We start from the raw sequence: 14,559 nt of genomic DNA, 5'->3' as shown, positions 1-14,559 counted from the left end.
AATCTATCTGCCTTGGCTTCCCAATGTGGTGGGATTACAGGCATGAGCCTCCGCACCCAGCCAAGTCATTAACCTTTTTCTGACTGCTTTGGGGGTCACTAATTGGTCACTAATTGAACAGTGTTGGGTTGTGGTTACAAAATCAACTGAGGTAAAGCATGGGAACCACTTTGACCGTGGCCTGGCATAGAATACATGTTAGTTATTACTCTTCAGAGTCTGTTTACTAATTGTCTTTAATGATGAAAGTTCCAAGTCTGGACCTTCATATGAATATTTTGGAAAGGGACATAGATAATCAGAGAATAGGGTCTTAGGAAAGCTGCCTTCCCTCTGGATGGTGGTGGCACAGAGAGGAAGGCCACATAGACAGAGCTCTGCCTGCTTTGTGGGGCCAAAGAGAAGAGATGGATCAGGGTCTCCCCATCAGCCTCCAGCCCAAGTGGAAACTTACCTCCCAACTACCCGTGTCTGTAGCTCAGGATCAAACCTTATGAAGGGCACGAATATCAGCCCGTCCAACTCCCACCCTGACCTTGAATCCTGTCTCCATGCCCTATGTGTACAGGTTCTGGAAGGAGCTGCACTCTCACAGCAAGGCCTTCCCAGGTGGAGGGAGCTCTGCACTGCTCCTTAATTTGAGGGAAGTGTGAGGTGAGACTTCTACAGTATTAGGGAACAAGGAACACCAAGATGAGTGTTGTTAAAAAGTCCATATATCTCAGACATTTACATGAATAGCTTGTCACTTACTGCTCAGGCTAATGCCTAGTAATAGTCTCAAGACAATGACAAGGCTTGCAAAAGCTATAAACTCATAGTGCACCATGGAAGGGTTAGAATGGGCAGCATATTTAAAGTGAAGTGCAACTTCCATCCTTTTTAGATCCTGCTGATCTTTGTGACTGGAAAAGAGGATACTCTTGCAAATTTGAGGTTCTGGCCCTTCTTTCTCCATACTTGCCTCTACCCTCCTCACAGACTAGAAAATGCCCCCCCACACAAAATCGCAGGACCTCTGACCCTGGTGGGCAACTTCTAGCAGCTGGGCTAGTTCTAGTGGCAACACCCAGAGTCTAGTAGGGCAAGAATGCATTGGCCTTTCTCCATCCCTGAACCTGGTGAAGGTGCCCAAGAAGTGTGCTCCCCCAAAGTGTTTACAGAAACACAACAGGTGGCACTGCAACCCACATTCTCTGCAGTTCAGCAGACACTTCCTGGGCATCTATGTGGTGCTGGGCCCTGGGCCAGTGCCTTGAGGAAGGCAGAATCCCACTCATGTAGTCGCAGTGTGCTGCCTCCAAGGCCTGGGTCAGACAGAGGGAAGAGGCACACAAGGCAGCCTCTCTGGCCCTGAGGAGCTGGCAGTCACATAGGCTGTCCCACACAGGCCTCAGGAAGCATATGTGATATGCACAGGCTGTCCTGCACAGGTCTCAGGAACCACGCATGTGACACACACAGGCTGTCCAGCACAGACCTCAGGAAGCATGCATGTGACATGCACAGGCTGTTCCACATAGACCTCAGGAAGCACACATGTGACACGCACAGGGTGTCCCACACAGGCCTCAGGAACCACACATGTGACACACACATGTTGTCCTACATAGGCCTTGGGAAGCATGCATGTGACATGCACAGGCTGTCCCATACAGGCCTCAGGAAGCACATGTGTGACACACACATGCTGTCCTACACAAATCTCTGGAAGCATGCATGTGACATGCACAGGCTGTTTCACACAGGCCTCAGGAAGCACATGTGTGACACGCACAGGCTGTCCCACACATGGCTGCCTCTGCCCTGCTCCTCGGGCTTCCTGAAACTCACCAGCTGCCTTGGTTCCTCAGCCTCCCTATCTTAGCGTCACCAAGGCCTTTGGGCTTCTGGGGAAAGTTTTCAACATGCAGAACTAACTCTGAAGCCACATGTATGATGGCCTCGCCCATTTGCCACCATCTCCTATGTCCCCAGACACAGCAAACTATCTCAGCAATGGCTTTCTGTCCTTTCAGCCCAGAACGTGGCATTGAGATCGAGTGTCTTTCGACACTTAGTGATGGTCCCCAGAACCCCGATTCTGTGGTTCCCCCCTCCAGATATCAGGGTGCCCCCAGCCCTGCCAGCCTTCCCTCCCCTCCATCCTCTCCACTGAGCTTCTTCTAAGTAGCAGGCTCCCACCACAATGTCTGATCTTTATGTCACAACCATTCTAGAAAACCAGTCAGAACAAGACTTTGCTATCCATCAAAGAGAATTCCAACAACCTCTCTCTTCCCAAAAGTTCTATCATTCTTCTCAAGCATTTGCATGCTGATTTGGCGCTGGAATCCACTACAGAAAAAAAGCCTTTAAATTTGCATTTTTCAGATTGGAAAACCGACATTCATTTAGGAAAAGAAACATACCCAGGGTCACGAGATGAGAAAGTTGAAGTCAATCCTGGAAGCCTTGGTTTTTCTATGCTAACACGCTTCTCTCTCTGTTGCTTGCACTCCACCTGTTCTGTCTTGCCAGGTGGAGTTCAGTCTCCATGAGAGAAGGGGCCGGGTCAGGGCTATATGACCACCAAAAAACCATCAGGTCTCAACAGCCCCTTAGTGGTCTGCTCAGTGGCTTCCTACAGTCTTCAAGAAGGAGTTAACTTATCTGAAAGAGGCTTTTATTGGAGAAGAGCGAAAATGCCCCCAGAGAATGAGAACTGGAGTCTCTCTAATGAAACGGCTGAACAATTTGATTTAATCTGTGACAGTTTTATGCAGTGGCTGAAGGTGGGAGAGAGGGTACTGGAGACATAATTGCTTCTAAGAACAATAGAAAAGGGCAAAAGAGAAATGAGTTAATTAACACTGGCTTGGCACATCCTTGATTTCTTCCTCTCTTTCCTTGGTGTGTGTAACTCTTAGGTTTCTGGGTCAAAGAATCATAACTGCTATTACCTTATTTTCCCTCCGGTCTTTGGGCCAATGCTATTTCCTCTGTGTGAATTTGGACCTTGGTTTCCTCTTCTGAAAAATGAGATGAGTAGAAAAGATGATCTCCAAAGAGCAAGCCTTATAACCCCATTTAATTTTAGCAATCACAACTCAATGGTTTTTGAAAATTATTAATAAAAGAACCATTGGCATTTTAAAAATGAAGTCCCATTGGACAGAATCCAACTCTTGTCTTTTTGTGCTTCAGAATCAAGGGAAGACAGTTAACGTGTACAACCACCTTCTGGGAGGCAATTTTTAAATACTATTGTGTTTAATCTTACCAGCATTCCCGAGGGCGGATACTCTTTTACTTTGTCAGTGTGAGGTCAGGGGTTAGTCACCCGCACATTGTTCCAGAGCTGGAAACCCTACATCTCCTAACTTCAGGACCTACACCTTTTGCTCAGAACCATGCTGCTGCCTCCCCAGTGTAAGCAACTCTGGTCAGGGATGGCTGGCTGCCACTTGAGCAGACACATGGCATGGAGAGGTCACATACTGGCAGGGCATTGGCATCAACAATGTGGGATGTGCCAGCCAGCAGCCCCTCTCTTAATAGGTTTCTGTTTTGCAGATCTGGGTCCTTTCATTGTGTGCTCTGCATTGTCTTATAAATCCAGGTGGGGAGCCTTCTCAGAACCTTCCATTCCTGGGGCAGCCTCCCAAGACAGCTCTGTGCACCTTGTCCATCTTGTGCTTCTGTTGCCTGGCCTTGCTGCTGCGAAGGAGAGTAGCCCAAACCCCTTTATCATGCACCAAAGGGGAGAGAAATTGAGGATGTCCAACCAAGGGAAGGCAGGTCAGAAAGTCAGGAGCTGAACTCTTGGTAACAGTTAGAATTAAGTTGAAAACTTACTTAGGGATGCTACCTTCCCTTTGGCCTTAGAAATTTCTGCTGCAAAGTGTGACAGCTATAAGCCCATTCATGCGATCTTCTTCTAAGGCATGGGAGCACGGTGGGTCAAGTGGAGAAGCCTCAGTGTCCACCATATATGTGAATGCCAGCAGCAACAGTGATGACCAGAATACCTCTATCCCACGATTGGTCAGCGAGCATCCTCTGCCAGGTACAGATCTAAGCACTGTCCAGCCAGTATGTCTTGGGTTGCTCAGAACAACCCCACTTTATAGCTGAGGTAAATTTAGTGAGTTATCCAGGCTTATACCACTAAGAGGAGGTAAAGCTGGGATTCCAACTTCATCTGCCTTGCTCTAAAACCTGTGCTTTTAGTGGCCACCAGTGCTGGCCTTTTTTTCTATCCTCTGGCTAACCCAAGAAGGCAATAGAAAAGTGATTTTTAAAAGTCATCAAAGCAAACCTTAGGAAGCATAAACATTGGGGGAACCTTTAAAACAATGGACACGGAGACCCTAGGGGATCTCTTGGATGTCACTTGCCAGTGTTTGGAAGCCCAGGTCTGGGTGCATGGTGGGGATGAGGGATGCAGGAGTGCTTGCTGGGAGCAGAAGAAACAAGAGAGAGAGGCCAATTGAGACATGCTATGGGCAGAAGAGCGGGAGTGAATCACAGGGGATGTTTTCTAGCCTTTCACAGCATTATTTTCAAAAAAGCTGTTACTACTGTGGAACAAAACAAATGAAAGAAACGAAAAGGAATACTAGCTGAGCTCTTAGCACTTCCGCGTCATGAAGATGTACCACTCAAATGCATGCGTATAGAAAAATAATAAAGAGAAATTTCCAAAATGTTTCCAAGGACTGTCTCTGGGTAGTGACTTTATGCATGAATTTATAAATTTCTTCTTTACTTACACATTTCTAAAATGCCCAGATTTTCTCCCAAGTGCATGAATTGCTTTTATAATCAAAAGCTTGGAAAAAATGAGGGAGCTTTAAAGAAGAGATTTTCAAAGCAGGCAGGCCTGAGTGCAGATTCCAGCTCTTGACCTACTGGCTGTGTGTCCTTTGGCAAATTAATTCCCTTCTCTGAACCTCGATTTTCAAATCCACTAATTTGGGACACAAGTATATGCCCTACAGGGTTGTTTTGAGGATGAAATGATAGATCACATCTAAAGCAGAGCTATGTTTGGTAAATGGCAGCTAAATTCTACCCAAACTATATCCTGTGCAGGGGCTGGGGTGGCTAGCTCACTGTACAAGCTTGAGCAAGTGCCTTCCTCTGTCTGGGCCACAGAGCCCTCAAATATGATGGGGAAAGGGTTGGGACACTTTCCCAACCCTTGGGAAATGGCTCTTTTGGTTCAACAATTTCCCCGTCGTGACTGTACCCAGTACCGGCACAATTGACTAGGGACCTGCTCAGTGCTGCCTGTGGCCTGACCTTTGGCTTCAGGAAAAATAAGAGCTGGCACAGGGGCTTAGCATTCGGTGGTCTCCCTGGCAGGATTTCCGGGGTCACCCACCACATCCTGATCTGTCTCCACAGGTGCACCTCTCTGAGTGCGAGGCGGGGGGCTGCTGGTGCTGCCTGCCCCGTGACCCACATAGTCCTTTGCTCTTCTGTAGGGCAGGTGCAGCCACAGGCCTGTCCTACCTGCTCCCACCCCACCCCCACCTGCTGCTCCGTTCTCTGCACTGCAGCAGAGGGCTGCAGCATACCAGGGGCTTCAGGGACACCTGCAAGACCCACAGGGGCAGGAGGCCAGCTCAGAGAGGGCACGCAACCCCCAGCCTTTTTCTTAGGAATGACTCCAAGTCAGAGGCCCTCAGGAGCACCTGGGGAAGAATGTGGGATCCTCACACCTAAGATATTTCAAACTGTGTTTCAAAGAAAGATTCCCTAGGCCAGGTGCAGTGGCTCATGCCTGGAATCACAGCACGCTGGTAGGCTGAGGCAGGTGAATCACTTGAGGTCAGGAGTTCAAGACCAGCCTGGCTAATGTGGTGAAACCCTGTTTCTACTAAAAATACAAAAATTAGCTGGGCATGGTGGCAGTCACCTGTAATCCCAGCTACTCAGGAGGCTGAGGCAGGAGAATCGCTTGAACCCATGAGGCAGAGGTTGCAGTGAGCCGAGATGGTGCCACTGCACTCCAGCCTGGGCAATAGAGTGAGACTCCATCTGAAAAAAGAGAAGGAAAGATTCCCTAGAAGCTCAATACATAGAATAGATGAAAGTGAGTAGCTGCATGGGCTGAGGGCTCAGTATCTCATCCCTCTAATACTGCTGATAGAATACCTCAATCCTGGGGCATCATAAATCACCACTTGAAAAGTAGCAATTCAGCAGTCTCATAGGACCAGGAAAAGACTCAGAGGGGGCAGGCAACCTGCTACAGGTCACACGTTAAGTGTGTACGAGTGCATGACTCCCTGTCCAGCACTCCATCCCCTGCAGAGGAGGAGATGCCCATCTATCTGTCAACCAGGCCGCAGGCCTGACCTACGTGTCCAGGAGCCTGTGTACTGTGCCCACTTTGCCCTTGAGTGCCCAGAAGGGGATCTCATACACTCTCAGTCTTTATGAGAGACTGGGCTTTATGCTAAAACCAGAAGAGGATGGAGGTGTCCTAGTGTCCATTTTAAGGTCATTTTAAGATATCAGGGAAAGAAGCCAGATTTGAGGCCAGTCTATTCCAGGGCAAGTTTTAATGTTATACTTTATTAAGTCACTAGACCACTCTTCCTGTTGTTTCTGTTTTCGTCTTTAATGGACATAGTCATACGTGCCTTTCTGGGTATTCTCACAGAAGGACTGGTGAGAGGAGGTGTTGAGGGCTATGCACACCCTCCAGTCTCTGTGGCTCGCTGCCACACTGACGCAAGGGCCCCAGTAACCCAGACGTGTCAGTACAGTGAGTGGGTGTCATGTAAAGAGCTGTCTCACATATGGGGGCGGGCAGCAAAGGACATTCCTGACGTGGCTTTGATACTTCATGGAGATAAAAAGAGCCTTCCCCATCCCATTTCTTTCTTTCTAGATAGGCTTTCTATACACAGAGGCCCCCAACACACAGGAATGGTGAGGTGGGGCACCGCCCAGTCAGTCTGTGGCTCTGTTGGACCAGAACACATTCGCTGACAAAACCAGGCTATAAATGGGGTTTGGGCCCAGGCCAGGTCGTGGATAGCTCTAGATCCTATAAGCAGGCTGGCCTAGCAAACGTTGGCAATGAAGAGAAAGTGGTAAAGACAATTATTTTGATCCTGGCCATTACACGGAATGGGGAAACGATGACCAGGAAACAGGCCTCTTCTTTTCTTTTCAGATGTGGATGCCTGGGAAAGGCAGGTTTCACCAGAGAAGGGAGAAGTATATAGAGTCTTTCATGGACATGCTAAGCTTGCCCAGGCATCTAGGCACAGGGACGATAAAGTCCGTGATTTCTTTATTGCATTGTATTTCCCAGCAAGTTACTTTTGCTTTTCATTCAGGCATGTGAATCACAGCATTACTCATAAACTTACTAAGTAAGATGGGAATCAGCATTTCACCTGACACAGCGTTTGCCAATGACCAACTCCTGATCTGGGGTTTCCTCTCACTGTCAATCACTTATCAAGGCACATGGACCCCAGAACCCCAACACTGCAGCTCCCAGGCATGGATCAAATGGGGCTTGGTCTCTCTAAGGAGATCTCCATGGTGTTTTTAATTTGCTATTAATGTGCTTCTCTTTTGAGCTCATTTTTCCCTCCATAGCTCCTCAGGAAAGCTGATTGCCTTCAGATGGGTCATGATTTGATGGTCATTTGTATGAGTGTGTGGTGAGTGACCTTCTCCCTTACTGGACTGTAAGTGCTGTGAGGGCAGCCAGCAGGTTCGTTTCTACTCTCGGCTGGGACTCAGTAGATGCTCCATAGGGAAATAAAAGAGAACAGTTAGAAACAAAGAACAGGCAGGCGTGTACTCCCGGCACTTTAGGAGGCCAAGGTGGGCAGATCACTTGAGGTCAGGAGTTCGAGACCATCCTGGCCAACATGGCAAAATCCCATCTCTACTAAAAATACAAAAATTAGCTGGATGTGGTGGCAGATGCCTGAAATCCCAGCTACTCAGGAGGCTGAGGCAGGAGAAATGCTTGAACCCAGTAGATGGAGATTTCGGTGAGCTGAGATTGTGCCCAAGGCTCCCTCTCAAGGAAAAAAAAAAAAAAAGAGAAAGACAAAAGAAAAACAAAGAAAGAAAGAAGAAAAGAAAAGAGAAAAAGAAACTGAAGGAACAATGTGGACCTAGGAGACCGTGGGTTCTTGGTGTGCTAGTAAATGTCAAACAATCATTGTTTCAGGGGACACATTCTAACTGATAGAGTGTGCCAATTTCTGTGGTGTAAATACTCCTGCCATAGCTAACTTCCAGCTTCCAGTGTGACATCTCTGAGGACAGAGTAGGAAAAAGATGTGTGGAATGCACCTCATAAGACAGTGCAGGCTACATCCAGGCACCACCAGAGTGAATCAACTCTATGGAATCTTTCTCCCGATAAGTTTCTGTTTGGGGAACAGTTGCCTACAGACCTCTATTTTTTTTCAAAGCAAAAGAGGTATCTAAGTGGGCATCCACTACATGGAAGGCCTAAATGAGATGTTTAAAATACGGACTCATTTGATGCCCCCAGGAACATACAGTTTTATAGATGAGAAAACTGAGTCTCAGAGAGGCCAAGTAACTTGCTCAGGGTCACAAGGCTTGTTCAGGGCTGGGGCCAGCCTGTAAATCCTTTGCCTTTTCACTCCCACTCCTAATTCCTTCAGTTACCTTCATCCCAGTTTAATACAACTTTAATTCTAAAAGTAGGTGCTCTAAGAGCTGGGACTGCTGGTGTGACTAGAGGAGAATGCACACAGGCTTGGGAGCTGGCATGCGACTGCCCCATGTCTGCAGGCACCCTCGCTCTGAACATGGCGAAACTGTCCCTTCTTCCCAGACAATGGTTGTCAATTTTATCATAAAATCATGGGGATCGGTTACTCCAATACTGTGAGGGAGAATTTATCTCAGTTGTTTCCCCTAATTTTATCTAATTTTCATATTCTGCACATTCTGTCTTTAGACTGCACAGTGGGACAATCAGCTTCTCTGAGACTGTGGTCAGCCACTTTCCTCTTTTGGTGTCAGTTCGCCTTTCTGTACATAATGAGGGGGCCAGCTGGAGGACTCTCTGCGTCCATCCCAGATTGGTGCCAGCCCTTGATGAGGCTTTGTGTATAGCACCAGGAGAGGGGGCGCCAGTGCGTATTGAGGAATTGCATGTCCTGCGTGTGTTACATGTGCTTAGCAGCAGGAGGGGGGCGCCAGTACGTATTGAGGAATTGCATGTCCTGCCTGTGTTACATGTGCTCCCTGCCTGACCTCCACAACTCTCCAGGGAGGACTTTTGTCTAATGGGGAAACCAAGACCAGTGCACTCACATAACTTGTTGGAGTTTGCCCAGCTGGGAAGTGCTGGAGGTGGGACTGGGGTCTGGCTCTAGAGCCTGGCTCCCAAGTACCATGCCTTAGGCCTGAGGAAAGGGGTGAAGGGCTGCCTAAAGCAGAGACATTTTTTTCCTGGCAAGGTTATGTTACTTTTTTGTGTGCTAGAGGGTTATGCATGTCATAGTTATTCAGTAGGTGGACTGATAGGTTTGTGGATAGAGTGGTGCAATGAAAGGTGGGTCCAGATACTCAGGGTGCTTGGTCCTTGCATTCAGAGGATGCATATTTTTAGCCGGTTGTCCAGGTGGCTTGGAAGGCATGTAGGGAAGAGAGGGAAAGAGTGGGGGCAGATTGGCACATCTGCAAACTGGTGTGGGGAGCATGTTCACCTCCCAGGGTGAGTGGGAGAATTAAATGAAACTGACTGCACTGACTACACTTGGTCCCCTCTGTTCTCTCCCCTGGCTATTTCCTCCACAGCACAAACCACAATTTATCCTTATGTATTTGTTTCTCCAAGTGCTTATTGTTTCCAGGGCAACTTCCTTAGGATAGGGTTGATGACTATTGTATTCCTCAGTGAAAAGCCATGACCTAGCAGGTGCCTGGCACATAATGCAAGCTCAGTTAGTTAGAATGCATGGCCGAAGGTATTGTATATAAACTGGCATGGTACAGGCAACAGGTGGTCTGCTTCCAGGGAAGCCTGGACCATCCAAGATAGTTATTTTGCCTCCAAGCACATACCAGCAACAATTCTCACTTTCTTCCGAAGCTCTTTAAGTCTCTCAGCTTCAATCACCAACCCCTTCAAAACACACACACACACACACACACACACACACACCCCAAGTCCTCCAGCCCTGGTTCCAGTCAGCCTGGTGCCAAGGAGGGAAATGTGACTTTGCAAAGCTGTTTGACAACAAAAGGGATCCTTTTAGCCCCTGGAGCCCTAAAATTGCTGTTTTAGCTAGAGTTACCATAATCCAATTGGCTCCTCCCTCAGTGGTTCTCAGACGGGAGGAAGTGGTTTGAACAGGCTGTACTTATTTCCTTCGGAATTCATAGGGAGGTTGACAACGAGAGGGAGGAAGTTGATCACGTGATGTGACTTCAATGCATATTTTATTACAGAAAGAGAGGGATGGATGGATAGATAGATAGATAGATAGATAAATAGATAGATAGACAGATAAATATACAAACAGAACCCTTGCACTGCTGAAAAGAACTGAATGGTTTGGTCTGAAATATGCTGGAAGTCCTTGATGGGAATTTTACGTTTCAGCCTATCTCAGAGCTGGGAGAAACATTCCTGATGAATGCCAAATGAAAACCTGAAACCCAGCAGCACCCACTAATGCAAGGCACTGATCTGGGTGGACTCGAATGAACGGTTTCTGTCTTTAAGGAGGCTCATTTCCCTCAGAAATACATTGCCAGATTTCACAATTCAGAATGGGGAAGTCTTCCCTGAAAGTGACTGAGGAACGTTTTCTTTGGAAAGTGACTATAGTTTGCTGCAATGCAAACCTACCCATGTCTGTTTCGCGTATATCAGACGGAGGAACAAGCAGAAATACATAGTCAGAAAAATGGCGGAATGCCTTGCTCATTGCTTCAGCAGTTTAACCATCATATTTAACACGGCCTATTAGCAGCTTTCTGCCTAGGAAATATTAAAGGAATCAGATATATTTTAATTTTCTGATTTAGGAATGATATCAATAGCTCCTATTTAGTACATATTATTTCCTACATATTACATGTAAACTTCTCTCAAACATATAAAGAAACTGGTCTTCTTTTTACAAGGAAAAAATGAACACTCAAAGAGGCAAAGTGACTTGCACGGAGTCACCGAGTTCTTTGGTGGCCGACCCAGAATGTTGACTCAGATGCAGCTGATTATAACACAGTCCTTCTATACTGCCATCTTGCTGCTCTGATCTAGATTCTAGATCTGTTGAAGATGAAGGAATCTAATTAGATTTCAATTTGTCTATTACTTAAGTTTGAAATATTTTTACTATACTTTCAGAGCATATTAAGCACTCTTAAGTAGCATTCTTCTAAGTGGAAACTATTAGTTACAACAAATTTGCCAGAATTTTTACCTGGGCTTACCTCTCTAGTTTTCAAAGGACCACAGCCCAGTTTAATAGACTCGCAGCTGAGCATCTCACAGCAAACCACAGAATGACAAATTGAAGACTATGGTGCATTTTTCCTAAAGTGAAGGGCACCGCTTTAAACACAGGCCTTGGCCCTTCATTCACTTGTTCTCACTGAGGTGTCCCAGCCCTTTAGAGCCCCTAACTTGCCTCTGCCTCCCACCAGCTATGTGACTTGGAAAAGCCACCTAAGTTCTCTGAGCCTCATTTTCTCAGTTATCAAAAGCAAATAACAATCATGAACCTATAGGACTGTTCTGAGGATTGCAGAAAAATAACTTTTTCTGTATTGCTCCTCCCCCGTCACTCAGGATGGTAGACATCACCTACTGACACCCCCGTGCACAGCCCCAAGTGAGGACATTCTGAGGCCCAAGCTCAGGTCATTTCTTTGACACCAGGCTCTTGCCATATGTGGGCATCTCAAAGAATGTGGAGTGTGGCACATTCCTTAGAAAATTGTAGTTCTCCTAAATCTCTTCCAACTCTAACATGCTGTTTTCAGAATTTATGTACTTCACATGTTTGCCTTTCCTTTGATTCCTCCTCTCCCCCATACACATGCCACCAGCTCAGATTATTATTAATTATCTTTGGCATCTTCCCAAAGAAGATCTGTACAATTGCACTCCAAGTAGCACTATTGCAATCTCTCAACCCACTTGGCTCCGTGTGCCTTTCAACGTCATGGCTCCAGCCTGATAGCATTTGCTGAACACCTGCTGCGTGTCTGAAGCTGGCATGGGTACTTAGCAGATGTCCATTTCTTGACTTTGCCCCATACTTGTGTGCGTTAGGTACATCGTTGCCACTTTACAGATGAGAAAACGAGGCCTGGAGAGGCTTAAATGACTTGCTCAAGGTTCCATAGCTAGAAATTCTGGTGGCAAACCCCAGTTGTCCTTTATAAGAAGCCTGCTAAGTACAGGCCTTTTTGGTGAGAATATCTCCTCTGGCAATGTCCTGCCCATGCTCCTCCAGCCTTTCTCCCCATAGAATTATGCATCCAACATCCACTGAGCCACTGCAGTGTGCTGGGCACCAGGTTGGGGGCTGGGCTTCTCTAAAAACATTGCCCTACCTGTTCTCAGGGAGCCCCCCTCTGCCTCCAGAAAGTCAATCCCTGCCAACTGTGTGTTGAAGAGGTTCTGAGTTCTCTCCCCACTCTGTCTCTGCCATATCCCCCCAAATTACCTTCACACACTGAGCATGACTCCTGTGGGAGCTGTCTGCAGAGAAATTGCTGGACGCAGAATCACTGCCTCTCCGTCTGTCAAGTGCTGCTCCTCCGGAATAAACAGACAGTCGGGCCTCTCACGGGTGAGGAGAAGCAGCCCATGCCACCCAGAAGAACTGCAGTTGCTAAACTGGCCGCATACTTCCTCTGCTAGGAACAAGGAAGGCACAGGGCTTGCAGAAGGGCAGGTTCCTGTTTTCAGTAACCACTCTGAGCAGGCTTCTCTCTGCGAGGACTGGGAAGATAGAGGCATTTGTAATTGTTTTACAAAGCACTTGAGAATATGGCCAGCTTAATTCTAGATTCTGGGAGTTCAGAAACTTTGTCTTCTTTCTCTAATTAAAAGGCAAAGAGACGGGGCTGTGAATTTGCTCCTGTGCATCACCAGAGCTTGCTGGGTCCACGAAGGCTGTGGCTGACAGCTGCAGCTTCTGTGATTTCAGTTTCCCAATTTTTGCAGTTCCCTTCTGTCACTGCCACATGGACCCCAGAGCAAGACTTCAAGATTAGAGGAGACTGAAGAGACACAATGATTTGGTAATGTGTGGGTCCAGGGAAAAGAACTAGAAAGAACATTATGGGATGGGAGTTGTTAGAATATATACTGCCCAGTAGAAAATACTGTTCCAGTGCTAAGTCTCTTGGACATGGTAATAAGGGTATGGGTTATGTGGGAGAAGGTCTAGTTCTTCAGGGACACATGGCGACTAAGAGAATATCTCGTATCATGATGGCTACAGCTTTCAAATAGTTCATTAAAAGAAGAGCTGCATCCCTGTATCTACAGTCATTATGTTGGTGCAAAAGTTATTGCGGTTTTTGCCATAAACATGGCAAAAACCATAGTCATTGTTGTACCAACCTAATACACCTATTTCTATATATATCAAGACACAGAAAGGTAATGAGAGAGACAGAAAGTAAACGTGACAAAATGGTGAATCTAGGTGAAGGGGATATAGGTGTGGATTATTCTACTCTGGTGGGTTTGATGTTAAAATACATGTGTCTCTTTGTTATCTATTACAAAATGTATGTTGTATATGTTATAGGTTATATACATATTGCATATAAGATCCCCCTACTTACAGTGTGTGAGTCTCAGGCAGAGAAACCCAGGCACTTGGGGCTTCAGAGCTTATTGGTGAAAGAGGTGAACGTTTCTGGAATGCTGACCCCAGGATTCCCTGGGAATTGCCTGCTTGAGCTTGGAATGCCAGGTAACCATGCTGGGATGGCCTTCAGAGCCCCTCACAGCCCCTCATACCTCATAGAGTGGACAGAGCATCAGAGACTTGAGTGACCTGCCCATAATCACACAGCTAGTCCCCAGGAAGGGTCAGGGCCCGAGTCTATGGCTGGGGACCCAGGCCCTAGTCCAGCAAGGCCAACATAGCCACCCTGGTACAGTCATTTGGAAACCTCACTCCGTATAGTTTGCAAAGATGAATCAAAACCCTCAGAGCTGCTTCTAAATTTAGCAGGCAGGCACTCTGCACTAGAGAGAGGGTTCCTTAGAACTTGTGGAAACACCCGCTCGTGAAGAGCTTGCTGGGAAGGTGCAAAGGAAATATTGCAAAAGACTCAGTGGGTAGTTTGCTTAACAGGGAAGAGGGGACAGGCAGAAATATGCAGAAGTGGAGACTTCCCCCCAAATTCACACAGAGGAGTAAAAGAGCTTTGGACTTAAAGGTAGAGGTATGAGTTTTTAATAGACACTTACCAAGGATCTAGTACAGATGAGGCTCTGAATTTATTCTCTGTCATTTCTTTAGTAGAGCTTTATAGATCAAGGTATGTTCCAGGAGCTGGGATTTAGCTGTA

The 14,559-nt window shown here is 46.8% G+C and overlaps 2 protein-coding genes across 8 annotated transcripts in view; one reads left to right on the top strand and one right to left on the bottom strand.

Annotated features, from left to right (window-relative positions):
- Positions 1 to 14,559, top strand: part of TG (thyroglobulin) — a 275,822-nt gene that overhangs the window by 196,194 nt on the left and 65,069 nt on the right. The gene's annotated exons all lie outside the window — the stretch shown is intronic.
- Positions 1 to 14,559, bottom strand: part of SLA (Src like adaptor) — a 68,148-nt gene that overhangs the window by 24,799 nt on the left and 28,790 nt on the right. The window contains exons 1-2 of one of the 4 annotated variants that reach the window (XM_078353145.1): positions 12,693 to 12,867; positions 2,943 to 3,011 (exon numbers count right to left, since the gene is read on the bottom strand). The exons of 2 other annotated variants lie outside the window; for them this stretch is intronic. The gene's annotated coding sequence lies outside the window, so the exon portion shown is untranslated. Of the gene's footprint in view, positions 1 to 2,942; positions 3,012 to 12,692; positions 12,868 to 14,559 lie in introns of those variants that run through there. One more of the 4 variants, XM_078353144.1, reaches the window with a different exon arrangement.

The sequence above is a fragment of the Callithrix jacchus genome, chromosome 16, assembly GCF_049354715.1.
Source record: "Callithrix jacchus isolate 240 chromosome 16, calJac240_pri, whole genome shotgun sequence".
NCBI lineage: Eukaryota > Metazoa > Chordata > Mammalia > Primates > Cebidae > Callithrix > Callithrix jacchus.
This window is presented reverse-complemented; position numbering and strand designations above follow the sequence as displayed.